Source organism: Ailuropoda melanoleuca, chromosome 7 (assembly GCF_002007445.2).
Source record: "Ailuropoda melanoleuca isolate Jingjing chromosome 7, ASM200744v2, whole genome shotgun sequence".
Lineage (NCBI taxonomy): Eukaryota > Metazoa > Chordata > Mammalia > Carnivora > Ursidae > Ailuropoda > Ailuropoda melanoleuca.
In genome coordinates, this window is record NC_048224.1 from 101,349,370 (window position 1) to 101,368,011 (window position 18,642).

Sequence of the window (18,642 nt, forward strand, 5' to 3'; positions counted from 1 at the left end):
TTGAATAAATATAAACATATAATGGTAAAAATCAAGGTAAAAAATAACTAAAGCTTAAGTGTATAAATGATTTTTAAATACATTCATTTTATTATTATTATTTTTTAGAGATTTTATTTATTTATTTGAGATTGAGAGAGAGAGAGAACACAGGAGCTGGAGGGAGAGGAAAAGGGAGAGAGAATCTGAAGCTGACTCAGCATTGAGCATGGAGCCCCACTAGGAGCTCGACCTCATGACTGCAAGATCATGACCTGAGCCAAAACCAAGAAGGAATGCTTAACTGAGCCCCCCAACATGCCAAAATACATACATCCTTAAAAACTACTAGTAGAAGTCATCTTCTTTAGCTTAGTAAAGGAGATCCTAAAAATGTAGAGCTAAGGTCATCCACAGTGATCAAATTTTAGAAACATCTCAATTCAGCTTAGTGGGAACAAAACCTGCTGTACTGCAGTCATTTCACATTACCCTGGAAGTTAGCTAACTCTGTAAGTCAAGAAGAAGGATATGAGAATCATGATTATTGACAAGAAAGAAATGAAAATATCATTTACAGAAAATATAACTGCCTTAATAGTGTATCAAAAAGGATTTTAAAATCATTTTGTGGTTAGAGAATAAGCATATGCAAATGATTATTTGGTTTATAAAATTGCAATAACTAATTAAAAAATAAAATAGAATCCCTTTCTGAACTACCATCTGTGGTGGAACCACCACCAAGATGCGGATTTTCGTGAAAACCCTTATGGGGAAGACCATCACTCTGGAGGCTGAACCCACAGATCCAATAGAAAACACACAGGCCAAGATCCAGGATAAGGAAGTAATTCCTCTTGATCAGCAGAGACTGATTTTTGCAAGCAACAAGAAGATGAGTGTACTTTGTCTGACTGCAGTGTTCAAAAGGAGTCCACTCTTCATCTGTGTTGAGACTCTGTGCTTGTGCTAAGAAAAGGAAGAGTAAATCTTACACCACAAGAAGAGAAGAGAAAAGAGAAGAGAAGAGAAGAGAAGAGAAGAGAAGAGAAGAGAAGAGAAGAGAGAGNAGGAGTCCACTCTTCATCTGTGTTGAGACTCTGTGCTTGTGCTAAGAAAAGGAAGAGTAAATCTTACACCACGAGAAGAGAAGAGAAGAGAAGAAGAAAGAGAAGAGAAGAGAAGAGAAGAGAAGAGAAGAGAAGAGAAGAGGAGAAAAGAAGAGAAGAGGAGAAGAGAAGAGAGAGAAGAGAAGAGAAGAGAAGAGAGAAGAGAAGAGAAGAGAAGAGAAGAGAAGAGAAGAGAAGAGAAGAGAAGAGAAGAGAGAAGAGAAGAGAAGAGAGAGAAGAGAAGAGAAGAGAGAGAAGAGGGTTAAAATAAATATATTTTAAGTGTATGAGAATAGCACCATCAGTCACCTTTGTGCGGAGTGCCCTATGTGGTGCTGGAGTTTTCATAGCTAGCCACTTTGACAGATATTATTGTGGTTAATATCTGACCTATTGCTTCAACAAACCAGGAGACAAGGAATTGTATAGGGGTTAGTAAAAGACATTCACTAAGAAAAAAGTAAGCAACAGAATAAATTTTCCATCAACAATAACACAAGCTTTTTAGAAAATATCAGATTTTAGGAGACATTGATGGAGAAATTACAAATATCACTTTAAAAAGAATCTGATTAAAGGGAGATATTGTCCATGCTAATGTATGACAATATTCAAAATTATGAACAGATCAATATACCCAAACTTTTATTTTTTATATATTTTTTTAAAGATTTTATTTATTTATTCGACAGAGATAGAGACAGCCAGCGAGAGAGGGAACACAAGCAGGGGGAGTGGGAGAAGAAGAAGCCGGCTCATAGCAGAGGAGCCTGATGTGGGGCTCTATCCCGTAACGCTGGGATCACACCCTGAGCCAAAGGCAGACGCTTAACCACTGTGCCACCCAGGCGCTCCTACCCAAACTTTTAAAAACAATGCAATAAAGGCTTCAACTCTACTTTTTCACAATACTTATNAGAGAGGGAACACAAGCAGGGGGAGTGGGAGAAGAAGAAGCAGGCTCATAGCAGAGGAGCCTGACGTGGGGCGCGATCCCGTAACGCCGGGATCACACCCTGAGCCAAAGGCAGACGCTTAACCGCTGTGCCACCCAGGCGCTCCTACCCAAACTTTTAAAAACAATGCAATAAAGACTTCAACTCTACTTTTTCACAATACTTATAGAAAAATGTATCTTAAAATGAGTAAAGGGAATGAAAGCATAAGAGAAACAGGATAATTTTTTTAAATTGTTAAATTTATTTATTTATTTTTTTAAAGTTCCATGATTTATTACTTGCATATAACACCCAGTGCACCATGCAATACGTGCCCTCCTTAATACCCATCACTAGCCTATCCCATGTCCCCCCACTCCCGAAACAGGATAATTTTTAAATTAAAAAGAACGATGTGGAAAGTTTCCACATTTAATAACAAGATATCATAATGCTATGATACTTTGACTTCAAAAATATAATAAGCTACATGTTTGGAAACCCTGCTATGATAAAAAAAAAAACAACCTAGTAATACTGGCATAAGTCAAATACTGGACAAGACAAATATCCTTTAAAGTGCATATCTAAGCACATTAGAAGTTATGAGCCATCTACAGAAACGAAAGCTTTACTGAACCCAGAGAGTTAAGGAACACTGGGGACATGATTTGTATTGTTGAAAGTGATGGGGGAGAAAGTGGAGCCTCTGGCCCACATCAGGTAAAAAGTGAAGACTTAGAAATTCTAGGATGTTTGGAAGGTTACATTTTGAAAGAAAAGATAAACTTGGAGGGAAAAAAGAAATCACACTTTCAAAGGAAAATTTTGAAACAAATTAGTACATACCACTCTGTATGTGTGTGTATATATATATATATATATTTGTGTGTGTGTGTTTAATATATAGTTTGTGTAGATTTATTTATTAGATATTTAATTATATACTTAATGTATTATATATTTAGTACACTTAATATATTAGATATGCTGTCTATTTTCCACACACTCCAAGAATTCAGAGTCATAGTACTACCTTCAGGAAGCTTTTATTTTTCCACTTGCATTTCTGTTGGGATCCAAGAAAAAACCTGAATTTGTTGTCAAGGTTGGTAGAACACTAGGTACTTAGAAGGAATACGTATTTTTTTCTCAATAGAGTTTTTGTCAATTGAGTCTATCTTATACTGTGACATAAGACTTCATGAGATGCTGAGAAATTATTGTAAGGACAAGAAATAGTAGAATTTGTCAGTTATGGCTGAATGTTTACTATCCTGAGGACGATATAAATTTTGTTTTGCAAATAATTAAATGAAAATTACATACACATACACATTTGTATTCAGAGTGGTATTCAGACTAATTTTTAATTCCTCAGTACTAACTAGCCAAGTATGTGTAAGATAAGATGTTCAATTCTTTGCTTTTTGTAACTGATCTGTTTTGTTCAGTTTATGAATGGATATTGTAATACTCTGTGAGTACCGAAGCTGAAAAGAACTCTCCCTTTGGATAGAAACACAGGCATCCTGATAGGTAATTCTCTTCAGTGTAATGCCTTTACCCATCATCTCTCTTTGCTAAAATGCTTACGGATGTGCTTACTAAAAACATAAAAAACTCACCATAAAATGCATGATTTAAGGCAGTAGCATTTTAATTTGTAAAATATTATGGAAAATAAAAAAAATAAAAGCAAATAAAAGTAAAAAATATTATGGAAAATAAAAACAAAAGCCTATTTTTCATTTCTCAAAATTTTTCTAATCAAACTAAAGCATCATTGTACTCTTATTATTTTTCACTATTTATGTAACTAATTTACTGTCTGAGGCAGAAGGCAAGACACAGGCAATTTCTTCATTATGTTAAGGTCAGGTAATCAATTTCCTATCCCAAAAGACAATACTAAGAGTACAGAGGATTATCACTAAATACAAGCAGCTGCTTTTGTAAGACTGGAGCTTTTCTAGGGAATCCTGCAATAATGGAGTGGGTAGGAAACAGAATCTTATGTATGCCTCTCTTTGAATTCTGTGAAAACTGCATAGGTGTTTTTTTAACTACAGACGAAATAAGGATTAATTTTGCTTTGATTCAAATAATTGCTATTAAACATCAATGCATTTGAAGTAAAACATGGAATGGTAATGGAGAAAAGAATATTTCCCTTTGTTCTGAATATCATGTAAGATTTTATTCTTGATAAATATGTCTAATTCTTACACATTTAAGAATTTCAGTTTACCTCATATAAACCATTTAGTGCAAGTATTAACTCTCATACTTGCTATCTCTAAATATTATCATCAAAAGCTAACAGCATTTTTACACCATATTTGGTAGAATTGATAACAACCCCCTATATTATTTTGTTTTCATAAGTTCATACAATTTTGTAACATTCTGTAAAGACTGATTAAATATAAGCAATTCCTAAATTTAATTAATGCTATAGATCAATTTCATTTTGCAAGAAAACACAACAACGATTTTATTCTTCTCTAAGGGTTTTATCTAAAAATCTATTGATGCAGTGTTACTCATTAATATTTCAAATCCCCCTTAGTTTTAATTCTAGGCATGATACATGGAGGCAAATTGTATAAGTCTTTGTCTTGAATATAAACAAAGTAATCAGTAATCTTAATATTGAAATTATTTCTTTTCATATTCAGCAAATTATTTTGACATCTTAGCAACATTCAACACAACTGAATGAACATTTCTTTTGAAATATTCTCTTTCCTTAATCTCCATCAGATTACATGTTTTTTTTTTTTTCTCAGTTTTCTTTCATAGCTATCGCTTTTCAATCTGATGTGTCAATACTGGAATTCCTCAACACTTAAACTCTCTTGTTTTATCATGTCCACTCTATTTCTAGGTGAATTGATTTATTTATGCATTTTTCAAACCATCTGGTATCATCTCTTAATTTATATTTTTCATCTATGAAATTCCAGACCTATATATTCAACTATATTCTTGGTAATTCCAGTGGTATGTGTATTTCTTAGCCACTTTAAAATTAATGTCTTCAGAACTGAATGCCTGATTTACTTCTCACCCTACCACTTTCACATCCCTACTCTGCACTTAGCCCTCCAATGATTTAGTAAAGTAACTTAGTCTACCTGTGGTCTCCATTTCAAAAAGTTTCATTTTATCTAACAGGCTGATTCTTCCTAAAAGCTAGGGATTATCTTTGATATAATGTTACATATTCATTTCCTTCCTACTTTCGTCTTTAAAATATCACCAATCTGTAGACATCTAACATCTAAAATACATATCCATACCTTCACTGTTCTCCATGGCACCTGCCACCATTCTAGTATAACCAGCATCATCCTGCATCACTTCAAGGCCCTAACATGTTTCTCTCATTCTACTCTTAGATCCAAGGCCATCTCCAATTCATTCTCCATGAAGCCGAGAGATTTTTCAATAAGCATAATACTCCAACCTGTCTGTGATTCAAACAATTCAATTATTTCCCATGGTAAGGAGGCTATTCACAAAGCCTACATGTTTGCTCCCTACTTCTTTGCCATTTTCTATTTATGCTTAATTTACCAGTCTTGTCTCTCTTGCGGTTGCTTTCCCCTTCATGTGCCAGTTCCACTTACTGTGGACTTTCTTTCTTTTTTTCTTCTGATTCCTTGAACGCAATGAAGTGTGCATCACACCAAAGCAAACATTCTTCTCTTTCCATAAACTGCCTTTCCCTGTTCATCATTTGGCTACCTCTTATGAGCGTTTCATTTTCAAATAGACCTTATTTGACTCTCAAGTTCTAAGGAGGTATTCCTGTTATACTCACTTAAATTTATCTTCAGTGTTTATTCACATTGATTAATCTATCTAACTACGCATCCATGTCTGCCAATCCATCTATCTATCCATCTTTCTGTCTGTTCATCCATCCATGTATGTAGCTATGATCTATCTGTAGTCATTAGTTTAGATTCTTGATTAATTTTAAGCATCACCACAGGGTGTTTGCATTTGTTTTGTTTATCATTGTTTTTCCAGAGTCTTCCAATGCTGTTGAATAGTCAATATATAATAAGTATTTGTTGAATGAGTGAAAAATTGACAAATAAACTAGTGGGCAAATTCATTATATATACATATATACAAATCGCCAAATTTTCTAGTTCGAGCACATTTACACTTACTAATATTATTCTTAAGTTTTCAAAAATTGATTCAATGCAAACATTTATCTTTTAAAACATTTTAAAAGATTTTATTTATTTATTTGAAAGAGAGAGTAAGCCAGAGAGAGAGAGAGATAAAGAGAGAGTGAGAGTGTGCACAAGTGGGGAAAGAAGCAGAGGGAGGGAGAAGCAGACTCCCCACTGAGCAGGGAGCCCAATGTGGGGCTTGATCCCAGGACCCTGGGATCATGACCTGAGCGGCAGGCAGACCCGTAACCGACTGAGCCACCCAGGTGCCCCCAATGCAAAAATTTAATATACTCAACATCAAATCCATTTTTGATGTCAAAATATGACCACAAAGAACATTATTTAAGTTCAAAATGCAATAAAAATTACACGTAAAAGAATAATATAATCTTAAATCACAAGCTTTTGTTTTACCTTAAATTTGTGAACATCATGGTCTCAGGTATTGCTAGTAAAAACTATAATATCCAGCCAATTTTGCATTGTTTCTTGAAAAACTATTATTATCTAGTGGAAATAACTGGGAATTTTTCGAACTGTCTTTGGTGCTGAAATTGTCAGCATTCATCTTCACATAACTATTGGGTGAACAGCTTGCAATATAAGAGAACTAGAGAAAATATACACAAATGAACATTTTTGTACAGTCATCTCAATTTTAAAAGTATTTTTAACACTCATCATGCTTTCGTAATTAGCAAAATCTGTTGCAGAACTAAACGATTACACCTACTTTAGTCACCAAAAGTAGTAACAATCCTACATACTTACAGTAAAATGCTTTTATCCTATTAAAGTATTGGTTTATTCAATATTTTAATAAATGTTTACTTATTTAATCATCATTGATAACAAATAAGTCCTAAGTACCCACTAACCTATTTGAAAGTATTTTCAGTGTTCACTAAGTCAGCAGGAGACTTTGAAGATGTTTTGCCTCTCCGCTTGGAGCAGCCACTTCTGTAAAAGTTGATAGCAAAGAAGCATCAAATATGCTTCACAAAACATCAGGAATGCAAATAGGACAATTTAAGCACACTGTTTATGACATTGATCCCTCAAAAAAAAAAGATGAAAAACAAATTGTAACATTCAATAATAAAGTATGGCTGATTTATTATCATTATGATTTTATCATAATACTCTTCCTAATATAAAACTTAATATAAAACTCAAATTCAATAAAAACCTGATGAAAACCTATTTAGCTTGGTACCGTAGTTCACAAAATTATGTAATATAATCTCTGGCTTCAAGGAGCTTAAAATCAGAAATGAGCCACAGAGTCACACAGGGTTATAGTCAATGTATATTAACTGCCCTCAGGTATTTCAACAGACAAACACAAGGCACAGAGGGGGGAAATATATACATATAGTGCCCTCAGGTCCTAGCAAATTTAGAAGAGCTAGTTTTTTTTTGATTCTTAGACGTAGGTAGTTCGCACTTTCCTTATGCTTAGACACATACATGTCAAAACCCTTCTATCTTCATTAAACAAGATGTTAGTTGAAAAAAAAAAGAAGAGCTAGATTTTTTAGCTGAATTTTAATAACAAATGGTGAATTAGGATATTTTTAGAAATGCAGAATGGTAGAGAACAGTCTGAAGGTGCAAAAAAGTGAATAGCAAGTGGCTTAATCTAGTTTTAATTTGAGAATCCAGAAATTGTTAGTAGGTAATAAAAACAAAAGGACAAATTAAAACTTGGTCTTAAACTTATATTTTATAATAAAATTTTTGAGTTTTATTTTAGGGGAAATGAGAAGTTATTGAATGCTCTCAAAATGAAATTATTTTAATCACTTCTGTGTTTTACAGAAGTAACTTTATCCAAACATGACCATCCTGCAAAAGAAAATAGGCTCATTCCCACACAATTTAAGTGGCCTTACTATGCTCCATCATTCAGAGGCAGATGGCACTGGTGAAATGGCCAAACAATATTAATTTAAGAAACTACGTAACTGAGATGCTGTCCCACATGACAGAGTGTATTTTTTATATGTTTTATTTTTTTTAACTTTTTATTGAAATTCCAGTTAGTTAACATACAGTGTAATATTAGTTTCAGGTGTAGAGTTTAGTGATTCAACACTTACATAAAGCACCAGGTTCTCATCACAAGTGCCCTACTTAATACTCATCACCTATTTTACCCATCCCTGCCACCCCCTTTTACTCCCTCTCACCACCCCCTCCCCGCCCAGGCCAGGTAACCAACAGTTTGTTCTCTATACTTAAGAGTCTGTTTCTTAGTTTTTCTCTCTTTTTTTACCACTGGGTTCATTTGCTTTATTTCTTAAATTGCACATATGATTGAAACCAGACAGTATTTTTCCCTCTGACTGACATATTTTGCTGAGCATAACACTCTCTAGCTCCATCCATGTCATTGCAAACGGCAAGATTTCATTCATTTTTTGTGGCTGAGTAATATTCTATTGTATATATATGTGTATATATATATATATATGCGCCACCTCTTTATGCGTTCATCAATCCATGGACATTTGGGCTCTTTCCATAATTTGGCTATTGTGATAAAGCCGCTATACACATCAGGGTGCATGTGTCCCTTTGAATGAGTATTTTTGTATCCCACAGGCAGAATGTATAGAGACCAAGGAGGAAAAAAGGATTGGTTCATTACACTATCAAAACTATCATCTGACTAAAGGAAATATTTTTTTTTCTCCCTACAGTCTTGATGGGGATAGGTTCTAGTGCCAGAAGGATGAATTCTTCTATGAGAGAATTAAGTCACATTTCTTACAAAATAGAAGCTAAGGCTGTCATTGGGCAGCCTTGTCCCCTGAGTGGTCCTTGTCCCCTGAGTCTACAGCATAGGGGAAGGTTGTATACCAACTGTACTTGGAAAAAAATTGACTGCTTCATAATAGGGACAATGACAAAATTTTTTTTCTAACCAATATAACTCACTGTGGTGCTTTTTAGTTCTTCTCACTCAACAGTCCTAATAGAATGCAACTCAATAAAGATAAAGTCCCGAAGGACTCAGATGATGCGGGAGTGGAGATTTGGTAGGCGGAAGACCCTGTCCAGTTGAAGTTAAGGGGAACATAGAGGAGGGAGATGGCAAATATGATCACAATATTAAGCCTTATGACTAAATATAAAAGAGACAACTATGGCAATATGCTTTATAAAATAATAAATTGTTTCATTTTATCAACTCCATCCCACTACCTCATATGAAGAACCCTGGACAGCTAATATTTTAGGTTTCTGGAAGGAGTATATTCAAATTAATGCCATCACTTATGATTATACAATAGAGGATGAAAGACTATACTGGGAACACAGTATTTCACCTGAGCAAAAAAAAAGCGGGGGGGAGGTATGCTGTGGGTAAAAAGAATGGAAAGAATGGAAGATATGGGATATCATTCATTTGCCAATTTGGATTCATTCTCCAACCTGCTTTATCTTGCTTAGTGCCCCAGGATGTTGGCTGTTTAGTGTATTTAATTTGGCTCCAACGCCTGCTTACTTCCAATCGATTTAAGCCAATAAGTAAGAGCAGAAGTCAAGCAGGAGATTAGAGGGTGGGAGAGTGGGAGATTGCGTTATTATGTTCTCCAATTTCCTGTCTTTGGATTCATCTTATACAAGCAAAGCCCCCCCCACCACCACCACCAAAGGCCATAGTCACTGCCTGAAGACCTTTCCAGCTTTCTCTTCCTAGATTTCATCAGCCACACCTTCTCCTTGCCCTTTTTGACCTCATAATGGTAAGGGCTCTTCCTCCATTCAACATTTCCCCTCACTGCTACTGTCCCTGTGGCTTCCCTATACTTGTTTGTCCCTGTGTGTTCTGCTTCTCCAAGGCACTAATCTTGTTGGATTTTGGTTTGTCTCTTTGTAAAATAATAAAGTCAATTATTGTGATCTCTAAATTGACAAAGTTAGGGTCTTTAGGTATTATTGTTGTCTTGGCAGCAGTTAGTTAGAAGGCTGATAATCTATAAGACCTCAATATATATCAAATGGATTTTTAAAAACTCACACAGTCTATTGCATCCTTCTTTAAAAATTCACAAACGTATCTGTGAGTTTTATCTTATAATACACTAATCCGTATTGGAAAACACATATTTAGGTGAATATTTTTGTATTTATTATGCTGTGGAATCAAAGCTGATAGTTTATCACAAGGTGTATGGAGTAACTTTTTGTGATTTGTCAGTATTTCTTCTTTTAAAGATTTATTTATTTATTATTTGAGAGACAGAAAATGAGAGAGAGTGCTTGTGCGTGAATGCAGGGCCAGGAGGGGCAAGGGGAGAAGGAGAGACAGAATCTCAAGCAGACTCCCTGCGTGGCATGAGCCCAACAAGATGACACGGGGCTTGACTGCATCACCCTGAGATCATGATCTGAGCTGAGATTAAGAGTTGGATGGTTAACCCACTGAGCCACCCAGGCACCCTGATTTGTCAGTGTTTCAAATGTGGAAACCCCTGCTACTGCCTTGCTAAAGATCCTCAAAGAATTATTCAATGAATTTGAGCTTTCATTTTTTGCTTTCAACCTGACATTATGCTAGTACACCAGAACTTATTTCATGTGTTATTTTATCAAAGACTATTAAAAGGTATCCTCAAAAGAAATAAAAATAAAATAGAAGTAGATGCAATAATTTGTAGGATCAACAAACATTATTTTAAAATAAAGCCCATCCCTTCTGAAACCAATATTACACTATATGTTAACTAACTAGAATTTAAACAAAAACTTGAAACAAAACAAAAAACTAAACTAAAATAAAATAAAGCCATCTAATATCAGATTTTTAAAGTTATAGGTATTATCTGTATTTGGGCTGTCTTTATCTCATTTTAATAATTACTTAATTATTGTATTGATTTAATTGAATATATTTATATTTATAAAGAAAAACAAAGAGACAAAAAAATGCAGATATATGCCAAAAGAATATTTTAAAGTATAGATTTTTTACTTTAGTCTAAGCACACCTCTTTTTTGTTGAAAAGTTAACTTTCATCATAAATTATCTCTTTTAATTTCAAATTTATTTCAATGTTATTCCTTACAAGTTCAATGTTTAATTAAAACAATTAATTATTAGTGTGTACTCATTATAGTAATTTGTGTATATTTGTAAATATTTTGAATTTATATACATATATTCACTTTTAACATGTTATTTATAATTTCTCATAAGTGACTGTTACTACTTATATTTATATATAAATACTCTCACAATTTTTTTTATCTGTGCCAAATTTCATGGCATCCTTCAGTATCTATGATATATTCAATCATATATTTGTTAAACTAGGAATAAATACATAGTCCAAAAATCTACCTGTTCCCTCTGAGAGGTACATGAGAGAAACAATCTAGTAGGGTCCTATTAGTTGGAACAATTACAAGCTTGTAAATTCTTAGTTTTCACTTTTCTCTATTATTTCCCCAATGTGTAGTATATAAAATGTGCTGATATCACATGAGAAATAGAAAAATCTGGACTGATAAAATAAAGACATCTGGTGAAAATATAAATTATTTTATTATTAAGTATGGATATAAAATATACATGGAAAAACATTTTATTATTTGATTTGAAAATAACTTTTTGATGGTGTATATTGTGTATTTCTTTATAGTCTCAAAGGCATTTACTTAAAAACAAATTCCAGGAGTGCCATTCTGGCATATGCAACTCAGAAAACTAATTTCCAGAAAAACAGTCTAGCAAAATCCCCCTCAGAAATATCTCTGAATAAAAGCAAATTGATGGATGTATAGTTTCCATGCAATTCAAAATCAAATGAATCTGTCACCGAGAATTGGAGGAACTTGGCTGTAGTCGTTTTATCTGTTTATATTATTCTACATTGATAAGTTCTTTCCTCTTTCCAGAATGTCAGTTTCTTAACAAATTATAGAATCAGTTCTCTTGTAACCCTATTATCTACATTCTGTGAAAGTGAGATTAGGTGGCTTTTGATTCTTAAAATTTTTAGGTATTTCACGCAACTTTTACTTTGTGCCAAATGGGTCATATTTTTTAAATTTCTCACTTGTATGCTTGTTGGCTTAACAATGTACCCTTGCAATTTCAACAGTATCTGGCACCTAGTAGACCACCAATACATTTAATGGGTGAATAAATGACATAATTATGCGTAAAGCTAATTGTCAAATCACTTACATTATGAACTGACTTTACAATCGACACAAAATCTTGATGTCCTAATCTCAACACTCTGATGTTCCTGAAACAAAAAATCTGTTATACGCCGGAAGATCAATTCTAACAACTTAGTTTCCCCAATGTAGTTATTTTGAATTCTTTAAAAATTTACAGTCTGTTGGTTTTAACCTATTCTCTTCTGGATGAGGGAGATACTTTAAAAAATCAAAATGATTATATCATGCTTTATATATAAAGTATCAATCTGCAACTTACTCTGTGATTCAGCTTAATTTTTTAAAATTTTTTTAAAAAATTTTATTTTTTTAATTTTCAGAGAGAACACAAGCAGGGGGAGTGGTAGGCAGGGGGAGAAGCAGGCTCCCCGCTGAGCAAGGAGCCCCATGTGAGACTTGATCCCAGGACCCTGGGATCGTGACCTGAGCCAAAGGCAGATGCTTAACTGACTGAGCCACCCAGGTGTCCCAAGGGACACAACTTTATTTTAAAAGAACACTAGCAAGATATTACCAAGTCAAAAAAAAAATGTCTTAAGTGTGATTGTTATTAATATATTTTTTTGCAATTATGGAATGAAACATTAAGTTATTCATTTCAACCCCCCCTTTCTATGACTCATCCAGGTCTGGATTTAATTTTGAAATCAATAGAAAATATATAGATGGAGTTTTAGAGGCATGAGCAAAAACATTGTAGATGCACAGTACACGTGACCTTCGATCTTTAAGGCTAAAAATATGAGAAGACAGACAATAGACAACGTGATAATGGCTTTCTATGAGAATTCAACTTCAAAGTGACCTAAATTCATAGGCTTAGAAAGAGAAATCTCCTCAAAACAAAAGACTGCATTATGAACAAAATATGCAAAGTTTTGTAGCATTTCTTTCTTTAAAAGCATGTTGCACATTTATAGAAAAACAATGAAGACCTAAAATAGATCTCTAACAAAAGTACAAATGAGCAGAATAGCATCTCAGTTGTTATGCTAACTGCAAAGCAAGACAGCATTACCACTGAGTCTGAAGAGCAGAGTGAGGAAGTCTCCATCTCCTAAATGCCTTGTGCAGTTGCTTGTTCGGAAAGTATTCCTTACCCTCTCACATTCACAGTACATCTTCACAACCACAGCTCTGCCTCGGGCACTTTGTGGGGTCAGAGGCTACCATCTGGAAGCTGGTTGTGTATAGTAAATGAGTCTTAACAGAACCAATTGTGTTGGTTTCCTCCAGAGGGAAGAACCCCTAACTGCAAAAATTCTTCGTACAGCATTGAATTTTGCAGAAGGAGAGTCTGCCCTACCTATTTGCTATATACACACTTGCCACCAGCTGTTTTATGCACTCTTGGCTCCCCAGCTGAGACAATTAAGGGAACAGGATTTGGCATTCTGTATAAATATGAGATAAGACTGGAGCTGTTTCCAGGTTGGCAGAGCATGGGGTAAAAAACAAGGCTTTGCTCCAGAATAAAGACTTTTTAATCTTATAGGCAATGATCGAGGAATGAAAAAGGCAGATGCTAAGAGGATAATGTGGGAAAATATGGAAGCCTGGCCATCAGCAAAATATTGTAAATTAAATTAAGTACAGAAGAGTAACTGCATCCTATGAAACAGAAGAGAAAGGAGAGAAAATGTTAAATGTTTGGGTAGAGGGAACAGATTGGGATATTTTACTCTGTGTGATGCTTTTCCCGAACACTGCATCTAGCTAAACATTATCCATAGTAGCTATATTCACTTCTGCTTCTATCATGTATTGGGCTCTTGAGTCTGAAGTCCTATAAAGAAAATAGTATGGGGGACAGGATTTTGGAAATGACGAGTGAGGTAAGTATGTTCTTGAATAGAACTAGTGTTGGAGTTATAGAAAAAAATAACTTCCTAATTAAATTAAAGCCATTTGGTGATATTTTAGTTGCAACAATGTTACCAAGTGAACATTCTCGCTTTTATAATTTGTTATAGAAAATCTATAAATAAATACGACAAATTACTAATCGTTATGTTCGTTCATGTTGAGACTGTTATTTTCCTTACTTTGCTTTAAAATTTCCTATAATCAATACTCTGTATCTAAATGGGAAAAAAAAAACAAAGTAAAAAATAGATTTTTCTTTCTCATCTCATATAAAACCAGTGATTGAACCTATTTTAAGTAGGCTTATAGGTTTGTTTCTTGGGAGAAAAAAAGTACATGCATGTGAAGATGATTCCAAAAGGTATATTTCCTACCCTGACTTCTAGTCCAAATTCTAGATACATATCGATAATTACTCGATACCTCAACAAGACAAACATCTCAAAACTGAAAAGCCAAAACAGAAATCTTGATTCTGCTGTCACTTAAATCACACGCTTACCAGTCTCTCAATTTTGTAAAAGGCAACATTAGCACCACTTGTTAGGGAAACACTAGCACCCAATTGTCAAGCCTAAAGTAATTGTATTCCCCTTGATACTTTTCTTTTCCCAACGACATACTCTGAAATTTTTTTCATCAAAAATATCCCATTTATACTATCCACAAACATATATGGACTCTGCCCCTGTCTTTACATATGTTTTACAAAGATGCCAATAAAAGCCACTGTCTACTCCCACTGGGAATACTGTAGTAAGGTAAGAAGGAGGGAAGAAAGGAAAGGAGGGAGGGAAGGAGGGAAGGAGGAAGGAAGATTGAAACTCCTTCCCCTAGTTTAGAAAGCCTTATGAGGTCTGGCCCCAGTCGTGTACGTCATCACTTTTCATCTTACCTACTATGTTAAACTCACACTGTAGTTGCAGTTTTTCAAATATGATAAACTTTGAGCCACTTAAGAGTCTTTTAAATAGGTGTTCTCATTTCCTGGAATAGTCTTTCTTCTCCTCTTTCTCTGGTTGATTCCTTGACCTTCAAATTTCTTCTTAAATGTCACTCCTTTGCCCGTCCAATCCAAGAAAATAAAGAAGTCACTATCACATCACTTAAATTTTCTGTACATCGCTTAACACTATTTCACATATCACACACACATGTGCACACACGCGGACGCACCAGTTTGTACCCTCCTGTTAGCATAAGCTCTTTAAGATCAGAGACTTTAATTGCATTGAGTACCACCCAATTCTGCTCATTTAGAACAGTAACTGGCAAATCATGTTTATTCAATAAATATTTATTGGGTAAGTGAATCAGACTGGAGATTAATTATTCTAATACCTTTAAATTTTATATAATTTTGATTACCAAACTAACACCATTATATGTAATTCTAAGTTTAAATTCAAGCCAGTCATGTCAGGAATAATTTTTTTTAACGAGGAAATCGTAAAAATACACCCATTAACAAATATTATGCAACTTTTATATTGATGGAATATTTTAGGCCTCTTTTATTTCATTCACCTAACATAAGGTAACCAAATTATATGGGTATAACTATAGTACATTAAAACATTTTGATATTTGCTTGAGTATCCATTTTACTAACGTTTTAAAACCTTAGTTTTAAAATTCCAGTTGCTTTAATGTTTTTCCTAACATGGATCAAATGTTTTTATACAATAAATTGCACTACTGTATATCTTGCATTTCTCAGAGTTCTGTGCTTTCTCCTAAGTAGATTTGCTGGGCTGGAAACAGGCATAAATTAGATGGTAACTTGCACTATTGTAAAAGAAATTGTAGATTGGCAACCTCAAGCAGAATAGATAAATTTAAATAGTGGCACAGAAATGCAAACTACTAGGAAATATCAAAATAGCCTACTGTATCAGAATCAGAAGATGATTAAAATATTTTCTTCTAGAAGATATTTGGTAAGCAATAGATGTTAATTTCCCATGATTAACTGTGTTTATCAGCTTACATATAGGTCAACATATTAAATTTTGTTTCTCTACTCTGTATATGACTTAGCTCTTTCTCTCAAGGCAATGTCAATAACTTGTATTTCATGACTTAAAGTAAGAATTAATAAATTATTTTTATAAAGTGCTCTCAATCTCCATTGATAAAAAATACATTAGTTCTAAAGATTATCAACAACTGAAGAGCAATTAAGTCAAATGTTCCCACTTAAATGAAGCACTTCTGGCAATTAGCACGAAGAAAATGATTTCTTAAGACATAGTGACAGTACAAGAAGTCAAATCTCTTAATGCTATGAGAAAGCAAGAGTGTGCATAAAGTAATTTTTTTTTAATGACATTGATGTTTGTAGTCATTTTGACCTATCTCCATAGACCTTCACAGCTTACTACCTAAAATTGTCATTACCGGTGTTATAAAAGATGAATTTCATTGTGTGAATTGCTCAAAAAGTAAGCTAGATGGTGCTAAAGAACACGTTCTATTTATTATGTGATCATATTTACAACATAATTGTTGGTAAGAATGAGTAAAAAGGTTGAGACGCATTACATTGACCTGCAATTTGGTATTGCACGGTGAACTAAACACAAAAGTTTACAAAGAAGACAGATTAAAAAATGGGGTGAGATTAAGAGGTAGTCCACATCCATAAGCTTGTATTAAACACACCACAACCCACGATCACAAAATATTAATCATCACTGTATAACAAGTCTATGCCAAATTTCCATTGCAGAAAGGTTAACTATTCTTCTGATAAATCTGTGGTACATGAATATTTTCATTCTTTTGGAATAACTTTTTCTTGCATATAATTTAAAAATAGAGCAGTGGGGTTTACAGTGATAAACTACAACCAGGATATGCCAAATGTTTAGATATTATCCATAGCTCACCTTGGTATGGCTTTTGACCCCATTTATATTTATGTCTGAAGGAAAACTGATGTTCCATTCAAAGTAACTCATCATTTTCTCAAATTAAAGAGTCCCTTTTGGAGTAAATCAGCTTCTCTGATGCTTGGTAGGTTGAATGAATGCTATCATCTGAGAAGGGTTCCAAAGAGTAGTTGGCTGCTCAGGCTTTGCCTATAGCTTTCTGGGGTTCAGAGTCTTTAAGGCCAGAAGAAAATTTTGTGATAGCACATTTTTTTTCATTTTAGCCATTTTTATAGGTATATAGCGATATCTTGTCATGGCTTTAATTTTCATTTCCACTAACAGCTATTGAACCCGAACATAGTTTTACTGAATGTTGTGTTTTAAGAGCAGGCACTGACATCGTGCTATATACACTGTACCTGTGGCAAATGTATCTGCTGACGTGAATAATAAATCTTCCAATCCATGGACAAAGTGTATGATCTTACGCTCATGAGACCATCCATGGGTGTTATACCTACGTCTGAAGATGGCCTTGGTTCAGAAGAAACTGAAAACCTTTATAATGGTTGCTGAAAAGCGAACAGCTCCTCATCAGCATCAGGAATTATAAGACTGTGCTGTTTCTCAAGTTAGTGGGAAGTTATTATGTACTTTTTGTAAGGATATTGGCTGCTGGCATATGCCATATTCTCAAACAGACTAGCAACTGGCTTTGGGAGAAAAGGACAGGAAATTGAGGAAATAAAAGACTTCCCTAAAAATAGCCCATGTTCTACTATTGGAAATACGGACTCTATCTTCTTGTGAGTTTTGTGGTGAAGAATCTTAAAATTTAAATTAAAACTCTGGTTACTTAGGATTATTCTGGCTGAAAAATTGAATAGAATGTTTTGGCAACAGGTACACAGCTCCTGTGCAGTACTTGAAAAGGAAGAGAAAAGGAATAAATGTAAGGACAAGCAGATTTTTGAGTTGTGTTGAAATTTTCACCTAATGAAGCATACTCTTATGTAGTATGGTCATTAAATCCGCCTCCCCACCCACCCACTGTAAACAACACACTGGAGGTTGTTTTGGTCCTTCTTTTGATTTTGTTTCATTCAATGCAGTTGTAGGAAGTTTTCAGAAATAGAAATTTGTAATTACTTTCTCCAGTCTCTTTCTTGGTCCTCTACATGGAGGAACAGATGAATAAACTGACGGCATCCCTTACTGCGTTTGAAAGGTAACCAAAGCGTTTTGCAGAAGCCAGAATGTGAATGAAACACACACATACACATATACAAGTGAATTGTGAAGTGCAAGAAATTGAGAGCAGATGGATCAGTTATGCTAGTAAGACCATAACAGAATCATCTTCTCAGAGTCGAGGCTGTTGTTTTTTCATTCAAAGCATGCATCACAGACCATCCCAGAAGTTTAAAATCAAATATACAGATTAAGCTGGGTGAAATGGTAATCATGTAAA

General features: G+C 34.3%; 1 pseudogene; it reads left to right on the plus strand.

Annotated features, from left to right (window-relative positions):
- The first annotated feature begins 727 nt into the window (after positions 1-727).
- LOC117802945 overlaps positions 728-18,642 on the plus strand; it is a 115,641-nt pseudogene continuing 97,726 nt past the window's right edge.